The following is a 12,937-nucleotide window of genomic DNA, read 5'->3' on the forward strand; positions in this document are numbered from 1 at the left end:
GAATTAATGGGCCTTGATTTTTGTGACAGCCACTGAGCTGGGCGTGGGTGATGAAGCCATAGTCACTGCTCTCAGAAAGCTTTTTATTTTAATCAGTTGTCCTTGTTATGATGATGGATAAAGGCTCTTTGAAAACAGAAAAATCACCGTTGGTATAGTATGGAAATTAATTACACAGCACACAATTACTGAGACAGGACAAGGAGAAAAACCTGACAGACCCCAGAGGACCTGGCACATCAGAATTCTCCAGTTTGGTGGGTCAGTAAAAGAATGCACTCCAAGAAGGGGTGCTAGAAATCTGAGTATTTGAGTCCCATGAGTTGGAAGGGCATGAGAAACAGACTTACTGCCACAGCTTCAGGGACTTTCTCCATGAGTGTTTATGTGTATGAGGCGAAGGAAGACTGACCCTGGTCCAAACTAGTCCTCAATACGGAGTGTTAATTAGAAGTTAAAAACCAAAGATTTGCCGGGCGGTGGTGGCGCACGCCTTTAATCCCAGCACTTGGGAGGCAGAGGCAGGAGGATCTCTGTGAGTTCGAGGCCAGCCTGGTCTACAAAGTGAGTTCCAGGAAAAGGCGCAAAACTACAGAGAAACCCTGTCTCAAAAAACCAAAAAAAAAAAAAAAAAAACCAAAGATTTAATTCATCAGTGAGCTTGACAGTGTTGTATTTGCTTTGAAGATTTGGGTGGAGGTTTTCCAATGCCAGTGTACTTGTTAGTTTCCGAAAGGAAATGTGAATCTCTCATGATATGTGAGACTTAGAATCCCTCTAGCGTTGGAATCAGTGACTTGATGCACTTCCTGCTGGAACTTAGAAAAAGCTAAAAGAATCATGTAAACATGTTAGTGCATCATTAGTGCATGTTCTTACAATCAGGAGAACAACAGAATTGTCAATGCTGCCTCAAAGCCTTTGAAACTCACATATGTGTGTGATGTTACCATTTCTGTTTGTGTATCAAAAATCAGACTTTGATAACCTATATTTCTCAAGTCAGTGGCCATCTTGTATCTAGTAGCCACCAGTAACCACCAATATTAGGCATTATCTATGTAGGTACTTGTGTATTTGTGTGCACATGCCCACGTGTACTCTCTCTTCAGGGAATGGACCAACAGCTTGGTTCTCTACTCTCTGTGAGTGGTTAGTGCTACAGTACACATTCATTTACTGTATTTCCAACTGTTTCTGGCACTCATAGTTATGGAACTATGGCTGCATTTATTGTATCAGCTGGACATATTCCCACTATTAAGTTTTAGATAACAATAGTAGCTTGTCCAAAGGAAAAAAAATCACTTTAGAATTAAAAAAAAAAACCTCCATGTTATTTGACTTCTCTAAATTCCCACAGCTCCTGTGGGGCTGGTTCTGAAAATCCATGTTAAGCTGAGTCTGTAGTGGTGGGAGAGATATAAAAATTAGCCTATCTTCCTTCACTCCTGAGGCCTCCTGGGATCTGAACAATGCATTTGAAATTGTTGATTATAATATTCATTTGTATAAATTAACCTCCCAGTGTGTGAGGCTTCAACTCAATTTAGTTCACAACACACACAGATCTCATAATCTGAAGAGACTGGGCATCATGTGTGTGTTGGGGAGGAGGAGAAGAAATGTTTTTTTTTTCCATTAGTAAGTCATGGGAAATAAGTAACACATTGGTAGCCCAATAAGAGAGGTTGGCTTTTTTTTCCTTTGCATATTGCAACAGCAATTCTAAATGCAGAGTTTTGAGACAGCATCTTCGATTATGAGGCACATAGTTGGCTGTGTGGATTATGGAGTCATTTGTTTATCCACTCATTTGTAAACTGTCTTCATTGCTCCAGCATCTGGGAGTCAGACATTACTTAAAAAACACAATTAAATCTGAATACCTCACACTGGAGCCTTATTAAGACTTGTTGTTTCCCTTCCTTAATCTCTCCCCATTACTCCTAATTATAGTTTTCTATCATAAACAGCCCTTCAATTGTTTTTTTCCCTGGGGAATTTACAACCAATGATGAATCCTTTCTTCATCTCACTATTTCTGTCTCTTAGATGGTGGCAATTGTGTCCTAACAAACCATGTTGCTTGTAGTTGATAGAACCTCCTATAAAAGGGAGGAAACACCAGAGGTCCTTCCTAGGTGAACAGAGCCTCTCAGCAGGGAAACACAGTATGACAACATACTTGAGGCTGGCGGTTACCTCAGGTTTTAATTTGCTGAAGTCTAGGTAAAGATGTTTGTTATCTCTGAGATCCTGTTTCCTGGTCTATAAAATATACATTAAAAAACTCCTCTACCGATTTCGCAAGTTATTTCAAGTTAATAACCCAGACATGAGTTTTTTAACCCTAGAGTCTCCTTCTAACATTAGGAAACACACACACACACACACACACACACACACACACACACACACACACACACACACACACGGGAGAGAGAGAGAGACAGAGAAAGAGAGAGAGAGAGAGACAGAGAGCGAGAGAGAGAGAGAGACAGAGAGAGAGAGAGAGACAGAGAGACAGACAGAGACAGAGAGACAGAGAGACAGAGAAAGAGAGACAGAGAGAGACAGGGAAAGGTGGGCAGGGGAGAGGAGAGGGCAGTAGCTCTTCAGTGAGTGCAGGACTAGAGTTCTTTCTGTGTGCATAATAAGATGATGTCATGAAAGGGGTAGAAAGAAATGAGGAGAAAATATGAATTTGGAAATGAAGATGAAAAGGAAAGAAAGGAGGGAAAGAAAGAAGAAAAGGAGAGGATGATGAAGAAAAAATAGGAGGAGGATGAAGGAGGGAGAAAAAAGAAGGAATGGAAACTGGGAGAAGGGAAGGGAGCTGATGGAGGAGGACAGCCAAGGCAGCAGACACAGAAAACCTGGAATAGATGGGGCTTGTTCTGATAAGGAATTCCATACCCACTCACTCCTGACCGAAACCTGCTCACTCATACACACAGATGCAGACTAGCCTAAGCTGAAGTTCTTAGACCCAAATCCCTAACCCAGACCCAGATGCCCCTGGTGCTGGTGGCCGAGGCGGGGGCTTCGATCTGGTGGCTCTGTAGTTTGAAAAATCTTTATTTACTTGGGCACATTGATGAGGCAACAGAAGTCCCTGATATCTCGTTTAGAAGATGTCCATGTTCTACAGACTAAAGTCCTGGAAACTGTACATCTATCTTTATGAGAAAAGCAAGCGGAAGTGAGATTTCAGGGCAAGCATCGGAGAGACGATTCAGAGCGGAAGCAGGAAGAAACGGCCTCCAAATTGTAATGAGAGGAGAAAGCTCAGTGCTTCAGATTCTTGAGGTCTGATGGCAGATTCTAGAGTTGTTTTCTGACTAATTCAGTAATTCGGCTTTATTTTCCTCAGTCTTCAATTAAATTCTGATTTGATAGCTTAGGTATCTGATAGTGAGAAAACAGGGTGTGAGAGACAGCAAGCACTCAAGTGTTGGAGGCAAAGCCAGCCAGAGAGAATCGGAACAGCTCAGCCAGGCAGCCTCTGCAGCTCCAGTAAGAAAGAGACCAAGCTGAGCTGAAAGCCAACACTGTTCTCTCTCCCTGGAAGTCTCAGAAACCTAGTGCATCCAGGAGGGTGGAATTGGTGTTCTTTTCTTGAAATGCTTAAGAGTAGTAGTCTCAGAGCATAGGACACCCAGTGTGTTGCAAGTTGCCAAGTGCCTACAGCCTTCCTTGTTCTCCATTGTATCATTCATTTATTCCACTGGAAATAGGGTCTCAAATAGCCTCCTTAAGCAGAAACAATATCCCAGCTGTTGTCTTTGGATGGAAGTCTTTCTACCCTTCAAATTATCATCTGTGTCTCTGTTTGAACCAAAGCATATGTCAGTCCCTGGGTTACCAGCTACATACAGAAAACATCGTGCTTCCTCTTATGCCTGGAAACTTAATGACCTGAAACAATTCAGCCTTTTAACATCTGATGATTTTTACATGCGGCCAGGAAGACGATGGTTTTCTTTATTGTCAGCATATGTTGGTTTTACAAAATAAAAGTATTTATTACAACATTTTCATCCATGTATGTAATACACCTTTGTCCTGTTCAAGCCACCTGCATCTTTCTCCCACTCCCCTCCCCAGCTGGCCCCTTTATACTCTTTTGTGATTTTTGAACTCTAGATTTTGTATATGAGAATGCACATGTGATATTTGTCTTTCTGATCCTGCCCAAATTCATGAAGCATGAAGAACTCCAATCACTCCTATTTTCTAGCAAACAGCATGGTTTTCTTCTTCTTCTTTTTTAAAAAAGATTTATTTTTAGTTACGTGAGTTTGCACACATACACGCACGTGTGCCATATGTGTGCAGGTGCCTGCATAGACCAGAAGAGGGCACTGGACGCCTTGGAACTGGAGTTAGAGGTGGTTGTGAGGCCGTCAACATGGAACCTCTGGAAGAGCAACAAGTAGTGTTAGCTGTTGAACTGTGTTGATATATTATGTGCCCTAATAAAATTTGCCTAAAGATCAGAGAACAGAATAAGCCACTAGATTGAACACAGATGCCCGGCAGTGGTGACACACACCTATAATCCTAGCACTCAGGAGGCAGAGACCTGTGAATTCAAAGCTATGCTGGAATGAGACTGATTCAGTCTAGGAGAAAAACAGAGCCAGGCAGTGGTGGCACACACCTTTAATCCCAGCACTTGGGATTTCTTGCCTTTGCTCCCAGTACTTGGGAGGTACACTTGTCTTTAATCCTAGCACTAAGAAGGAAGTAATATGGCTGGTTGGAGAAAGGTATATAAGGCATGAGGAGACAGGAGCTAGAACTTTTTTGGCTGGAGCCCTTTCAGCCTGAGGCCTTTCAGTTAGAAAGACCTTTTTGGCAGAGGAAGCCTTTTGGTTGAGGACTCAGACATTCAGTCAAAGGATTCATGGAGTTGGTGAGGTAAGACATGGCAGTGATTTGTTCCTTTGTCTTTCTGGTCTTTCAGCATTTATACCAATATTTGGCTCTGGGTTTTTGTTTTTTTGTTTTTGTTTTTTTTTTTTAAGACCATTTAACATTCGTGCTACAGCTGAACCATTTCTCTAGCTCCTGATTTAGTTCATTTTAGTTGTTTTACACTGTGCATCTATACCACGTATTCATCCGGTCTCCACTGACAAGTGCCTAAGTGGACTATATACCTTAGCTATTTTGAATAGTGGTGGAGTAACATGGGTGAACCGGTGTCTCTGTGATATATTAGCTTATATACCTGTAGGGTATATTGCCAGGGGTTGACATATTGGATCACATGCAAATTCAGATTTCAGTTTGTATTGGAGATTATTTTCCCCAGTGAAGAAAATTCTATATCCAGAATACATACACTGTTCTCAAGAGCAAAAGAAACATTTTCAGTGTGAATATATTGCTATGAAATCCATGCAAAAGAGGAAGAAAGCCACCCCTTTTCCTTTGTTCATGTTGGGCAAAATGCCTGACCAAGCGGTGCCTGGCAGATTCTGCTTACCTCAGACAGCAGAGCTCTATCCGCACACAAGACACAATATTTACATGTTGATTTATGCCACTAATGCCATGCTGCTAGAATTCCTCATAAAAGATCTAATTATTTGGTAAGTGCAGGGCTTAAATAGTTGCTGAGATCCATAGTAATTAGAACGAATCTGCTTTTCATGAGAGCGCTTTCATCCTTGAAGTTTTTTGAAGATAAATCATCTGACCTCAGGCATGCACAGATTCGTCCAAAGGAAGTAGGATCCTGGTACAGGCCAGCCTCAGCAAACACTCAGACTGGGGACTCTGTGAGTTTGGTGATGCGAAGTCCAAGATTATCCTTGTAGAGAGGCTTCCTACACATGGTGATGAGCACTAGGTGCCACCATAATAAGAAATGTGGTCTCCTCAAGGCCTGCTTGGTGGTGTTTAGACTGTAGTGCTCCAACTTGCAATAGGTACTAGCTTATATTAATGCTTAGGTCAGCGTCCTGCCTTCAGTAGTTCCCACAAGCAGGTGGTTTTTTTTTCTTTTTATTCTTCATTTTTGACATGTGCCTTATGACAGGGTTGTTTTATAATTTGGAGGTTTTCCAGTTTTCCCCAGTATCTTCTGAGTAGTCTTCTAATTCCTGTCTGGTATCCAGCATCATCTATCATCTGCTAAGTAGTCACATCTGCTCTGCCATCCATGCACCTTATATCTACTCTCTTGGTTAACCCCACAGAATTGATAATAGTACTGTTTTACAGACCAGAACCTGCAGCAATAGTTCAACCATCCACCTCAGCTTCCTCAAAAAGCAGCAGAGATGGGACTGAAGCCCAGATGTGTCAGAGCAGCCCTCCTAAGCTGCTTTCCCTCTTGTCGCACACCAGCCAGCTCGCCCTAACCCCTCCCACTCAGTTCTGAAAGACCTGAAGTGATGAATGTGCTTCAGAAACAGATCCTCACACAGTCTCCAACGCCCTAGTCAAAGGTTCCCGGGCTAAGGGCTGGGGCAGCACCTGTCTCTTTGATGTCATTCCTTGACTGACCTGCCTACCGTGGGGAAAAATCAATGCCTTGGAAATGAATTGGGCCATTGTGCTGTGGAAGCCATCAGTGGCTTCCATTCTCCAGAGAGAGAAGACAGTTTTTCTTGGCCACTTCCTCGTGGGCTCTGCTCTCCCTCCCCCCCCCCCCCCCCCCCCCCCCCCCCCCCCCGCTGTGCCGTTTGCTTCCTCTCTCTTGCCACACTGCCTTTCTGCCTGTCTGATGGCGTCTCTGTCGTGCCTCTTGTGTTTGGTTGCTCTGTGCAGTTTTGAATGAGAAATATCCCTCACGGGCTCCCGTCCTTGAACACTTGGGCTCATGATGCTGTGTTTGGAGGATATACAGCCTGTAGGGGTTGGAGTTTTGCTAAAGGAAGTTGGTCAATGGGGGCAGGCTTTGAAGTTTTATAACCTTACCCTACTTCCTGTTTTTTTTTTTTTTCCTTTCCCCTTTCTCTGCTTCCTGTGTATGGATGACAGTGTGATCAACCAGCTTCTTGCTCCCGCCATCATGGTTTCCCCAACTATTGTCATGCCTTCCTGGCCATGATGTACCTCTGCCTCTAGAACTAAGAGCCGGAATAAATCCTTTCTCTCCTTATGTTGTTTTGGTCGGGTTTTTTTTTTTTTTTTTTAAATTATCGTGACAGAAAAGTAACTAATGCAGGCTCTCTGGTCAATGACTTCTTTTTACCTGACACTTGACTGACACCCATGCACATCATTATAGCTCCAAGTCTTGCTTCCCACACCGTCTCCAACCAAGATGTCTTAATTAAGTGTAGATACTCCTGTGGCACAGATGTGACACTGGACTTCCGGTGAACAAAGGTTGAAGGTGTTTGCAAAGTCTCCTGCTTCTTTGCAGTGATCACGAGCCCATGGGGTATGGCTCCTGCCTTACCAGCACCAATTTAGAACCACTGGTCTCCTTGCCTAGATTCATACTGCAGCACCGTTGCAGCCCTGCACCCAGGACTGACCCCGCCCCCAGGACTCATGCCTCTTATCTCCTGCACTTGTGTTTCCCCACATGTGGTAGGCTCATTGTCACCACCGTATTTTTGTGCACAGAATCCTGTTTTTTCTTCAATGGAGAGAAGAGCATTTAAATATCCAGTCCAGGCATTAAGCTCCTTATGGATTTTCAACCATCCCATAGACTACTTCACCTCTTTCTGTTGCACCACTTCTGACTGTTACATTTTGCTTATTTTGCGTGCAATTGTCCACCTGTAAGATAAAAATTGTGTTCCTTCTATCCCATCAATAATGAGATGGTGGCTGACCAGGCATGTGCTGGAGATGCAGCTGCTCCTGCAGTGCGATTTGTCACCCTTGCAGCTATGCTATGAACCAAGGACATCAAATGTCTGTCTTTCTATAGAAGGAGGAGAGTGAACCTCACAGACCTGTCCACTCCATAACAGAATGGTGGGAGCTGAGCTCTATCATGCCAGTGATGATCCATATAGGATAAAGGTTACATCATAGACCATCTTGTGATATACTGTAGATTATGTATACATCTCAGCAATGCTGTATATCAATTCAGATTAAGAGAGATGGTCATACAGTAAATGTGTCAGCAAGAACACTGATTCTCAATTAAGCAATGTGATGGACTATTCCATAAGAGACCATCATACGTTTCATTAATAATTATAGCCACTAAAAAAGAAAATGCCAGGCATGGGCTCCCTCTCATGGTATGGGCTTCGATTTACACCAGTCATTGGTTGGCCACTCCCACAAGTTCTTCCTGTGTTCCTGTGGGACTCCTGACAGTGGGAGACGGGGGTGTCTCTGACTCTGTTGCCTGCTCTTAGGACCGTTTTCCTCCTACTGGGTTGCCCTATCTAGCCTTGATATTATGGTTTATGCCTAGTCTTTTTGTAACTTTTTATGCCATGTTCAGTTGATATTCCTGGGAGGCCTGCTCTTTTCTGAGGTGAAACAGAGGAGGAGTGGATCTGGAAAAGAGGGGAGGTGGGGTGGAGAGAACTGGGAGGAGTGGTGGGAGGGGAAACTGAGGTCAGTATGCAATGTATGAGAGAAGAATTTTTTAAAACGCAAAATTTAACTCTCTGTTAGAAACTGAAATAAAAGGTTGGGGTATAGCCCAGTGGTAGAGCGCATGGCTATCAGGAGTGAGGTCTTGGCTGTGCTTTCAGGACTCCAAACAAGTAGAAAGGAACTAAATTGTGAATAGTCACTTGTAGACAGCCCAATCTGCAGTTATTGCTTATTTTGCATCTTGATTCTGCAGATGATTGGATGTTCTGATTTCTATTTCAGTAAAGTAGGTTCTCAACAGGGTTTCCCCGAGTCCTGGCAAGCTCAGACAAACACAAGAGCAGCTGCATCTGGGAAGTGTTAGACACTAAGGGGGGTTGTCTAAATTTGTTTTTCACAGCCATTCTTCATTTTATTCAACATCATTTGGACATACAAGCCATTAATATAATGACATGATTTCTTTTTGTGAATTTCATGCAACTTGCAGAATTGTAAAGGAGTGAGTTCAGGAATAATTTTTTGGCTATATTTTTGGGGGTTTGTGTTTGTTTTGTTTGTTTATTTGTTTTTCTTTTCCTTGACTAAAATCTAAAGACCAAGTTTTTCATTTTTCGAAGTTTGTCCTTACTGCTCTTGTAGAAGAGAACCGCATGAGGCTCAGACACATGATGGACTTTAGGAGTTGATAACATTTAATAAATGGGGAGAAAGAAAAAACAATCTATGCTTCATACTAAAGCTCTGGCATTCAACAACTTCTTAAAAATCCCAGACTCTCTCCTTATGGGCTGCAGCAGCAGCTGAATTGCTTTGTGTCATGTGTCAGGATATTTCTGTTCTCACCATTAAAAATCCCATCGTAAAATAAATAGTAGAAAGCAATGGCAATGCTCTATGTATCATGCCACACGTTGGGACACTAGAGACAATGACTATTACAAAGTGGCGTTATCAATGGTTCGAGGAAAGGCATTTCAACATCCTAGTTCTTTCTATACTTTTACTTCCGTTTTTTAGAGACTTCTTCAGCTTCAGAGCAGTTACGTACATACATCTATAAAGGGGAGTCTTTCCCAGACCAATTGCTACCCCAGTGACATTCTTTCAAATCTTATTGGTCAGAAATATGTCCCATGACCATCGTCCTGCACAGGACAGTCACTGGCAAGGGTATCAAGGTGGAAAATGAACCAAACTGTCATTAAGGTTTTTATCTGAGTCAGGGTAACAGTGTTCTGCACTCATAGCACAATGGAGCAGCTTAATGGACTACACCTGGCCTAAATATGTAAGTGAAACAACATAAAGTAAGATATTCAAGTGTGTAGTTTCCAAAAGCAAGCTTATGGTAGCTTCTAAATATAGGTGGAGTCATATGGATGAAACGCAGAGTCTAAATCTTCTCTAGGTACTTGCTTGGAGGAGTAGCGTGCATATGAAGCCATTTGATAGCCTACAGAAGACCGTAAGAAACTGCCAATTGTCTAGTTTGTTGTTATTGAAAGATTCATCTTTCAAACAAACATTTCTACAGCAGATGAGAAGCAGCATGGGACGTTTATTGACTGGTTATTTCTGCTGTGTGTGTGTGTGTGTGTGTGTGTGTGTGTGTGTGTGTGTGTGTGTGTGTGTTGTCATATACACATGTATGTAAATCCCACTCATTTGTAGGGAACAGAGTATCCTTTCTTCAACTGTAGAATAATAAAACAACCTTAATCAGATGATCTCTCTCTCTCTCTCTCTCTCTCTCTCTCTCTCTCTCTCTCTCTCTCTCTCTCTGTGTGTGTGTGTGTGTGTGTCTCTCTCTGTCTCTGTCTCTCTGTCTCTCTGTCTCTCTCTCACACACACATACACACACACATGCACTTCTATTGACAACTACCTCAACAAACTACCTATCCTCAACAAACACAGTGAACAAAAAGAGCACCAAAGTCATTCTCATTGCCTAATACATTCTAACTCTGGATGCTGGAAAGAAAATTAATAGACGTAGATGTCAGGGATGTAGTTCTGGAAAATAATTCTTGACCTGTGAAGGCCGACACCTCAGATAACAAAGTAACTCAGCCGAGTAACACTAGTCACATAAATAAAGAAAACTTAATGCACCATCTGCTCCCTGTGCCATGCCACCAACTCTTGTCAAGTTAGTTCATCTTATGACATGCATTTACAACCCCTTGTACCGACTTTCTGAGATCTCACCTAGAGTTAATGTCTCCAATTTGAATTTAGCTACAGATTCTTACAGTTAGATGTGAGCATCTTCTCTTGACCAGTTTAAAAGCCTCAAGTGATATACAATAGTCCTTGCTATTTTAGGACATTTTGATGAAGAATTCAAAACAAGGCTGCCTGTTTTAGAATGATGGACTGTTGTCATGGATTAAAATCCATATGATGTGGATATCCATGTGATGGAAAGGCAGATAACACAACACAATAGGAAGCAACTACTGTTTCTATTATTACCACTTTCCTGCCAAGTCAGTCATCAGTACTTGGCAAAAAGGGAAAAAAATATTATATACTCCTACTCTCAAAGATCATCTTAGTTTTTAATTATGAGGTTTCCATTTCTGATTAATCGACTATGTAGTACATTAGAAACAAAAGAAGTATGGCAGAATCCTATACTCAAAGTGTTCAGTTTTGTCAAAATATGTTCACAAGTCTAGGGTCACGTGAGAATAAGAACTCACTTGCCTGGAAGTGAGTCATGTCATTAAATTGCCACTAACAATTACTTGCTAGAGATTCAAGGGTCTCCTAAAAATGCTGCCCCCCCCATCACAGGGCTTCATTTCAGAAGACACTGGTGTTTGTTGAGCTGCTATATATAAATCTGCTGTGAACTGCAGAATTCCATTAGAGCTCTTGTTCTACACAAAGTCAATGACCACATTCCTAAGAATATCTCATGAGCATTCTCAGGAACGCCAAAAGCCCTCTGTCCTCAAGACTTCACCATCCAGGAATCCAAACAATAGATCACAAAGATATGAGAGAAACTACAATATTTGTGGCAAACGTGTAATGAATAGGGTTCATGGTAGCCTAGTCATTACAGAAAAAAAAATAGGTAATTTGAAGAAAGCTGAAGAAACTTTCCAAAATAAAACAGAGAAAGAATTTTTGAAACATCTAGTGGAGCAATAAGCAGCTGGGAAATTCAGTTAGCTTGATGGATCTTTAATTGAAATCTCTAAGGAGATAAACAGTAAAGATGCCAATATACTCACGATCTATCAGTTCAATTTAATTTGAGTTAAATTCAAACAGATTTTTTTAATAGAGTTTGAAAATCTGATTGTAAAAGCTGTGGAAATTCATAGGCTATGGAATAGAGTTCTTCAGTGCTAGTGATGCAACCCATAGCTTTGTACATGTAAACATTCTACCCCAAAATGGGCCTGGCCCAATGAAACTGTGAAAAATAGAACAAAGTGAAAAAACAAACTATCATATTCAAGCCTCACTGTAGAGGTACTGACACTATGGTACAGTGATGTTGGTTCTTGGATCCTTTTGTCCACAAATTAGGATGGAGCCCAGAAGGACCAAGTTCAGTTGGTCATTGAATTTTCATATAAATGCCAAGATAAGTCTCCTGGAAAGTGAATGTTTTTCAGCAAATAGTACTGGTAATCTCAGATACCCTTACACAAACTACAGCATTCCATTCCTCACACTGAAAGCAGCCATTAGTGAAGGGTAGGTAATATATCTAAATGCCAAGATAAAACTTTTAGAAGAAAACATTGCATTAAGCAAATTAATAGAAATGACACAGAATTGATGAACTGGGTTAAAAAAAATCAATACCTTTACCTCATTGAAAAACAGTATTAAGGACATGAAAAGTTACCATTAATGTGGTCCTTACCTATAGTCTCAGAATTTTGGAAGATGAAGTAATGGACTCATTAATTAAAGCCTAATTTGGGCTATATAGTGAATTTTGAGCCAGCCTGAGCTATGCAGTGATATTCTTACTCATATCTGAAACCAACCAACAAGCCAAACAACACCTCTTATGAAGAATACATACAGATAGGTACATAAAAAGATACTGACTTTCATTGATAAGTAGAGGAATATGAGTTAAATCCATAGGGAGACACTATTCCACACTTGCCACATTGGTGAAATTAAAGATTAACCATCCCAAGCATGTGTGAGGGTGCAGAGGGTGCACACTTCTGCTGTGCTGACTTGCTGTGTCTTTGATTCCACTTTGCAGTGTTCCATTGCTAGACCATAAAATATAATTGATTTTTCCACATTGATTTAGCATCCCACAGCTTTGCTACATTTCCTTATTATTTCCTGCAGTGTTTTGTGGACACATCAGGCTATCTTCATCTGCTCACTGTTTTGGAGAGAAGTTTGA

Source organism: Peromyscus californicus, unplaced genomic scaffold (genome assembly GCF_007827085.1).
Source record: "Peromyscus californicus insignis strain IS unplaced genomic scaffold, ASM782708v3 Scaffold_4__1_contigs__length_199733344, whole genome shotgun sequence".
Classification (NCBI taxonomy): Eukaryota; Metazoa; Chordata; class Mammalia; order Rodentia; family Cricetidae; genus Peromyscus; species Peromyscus californicus.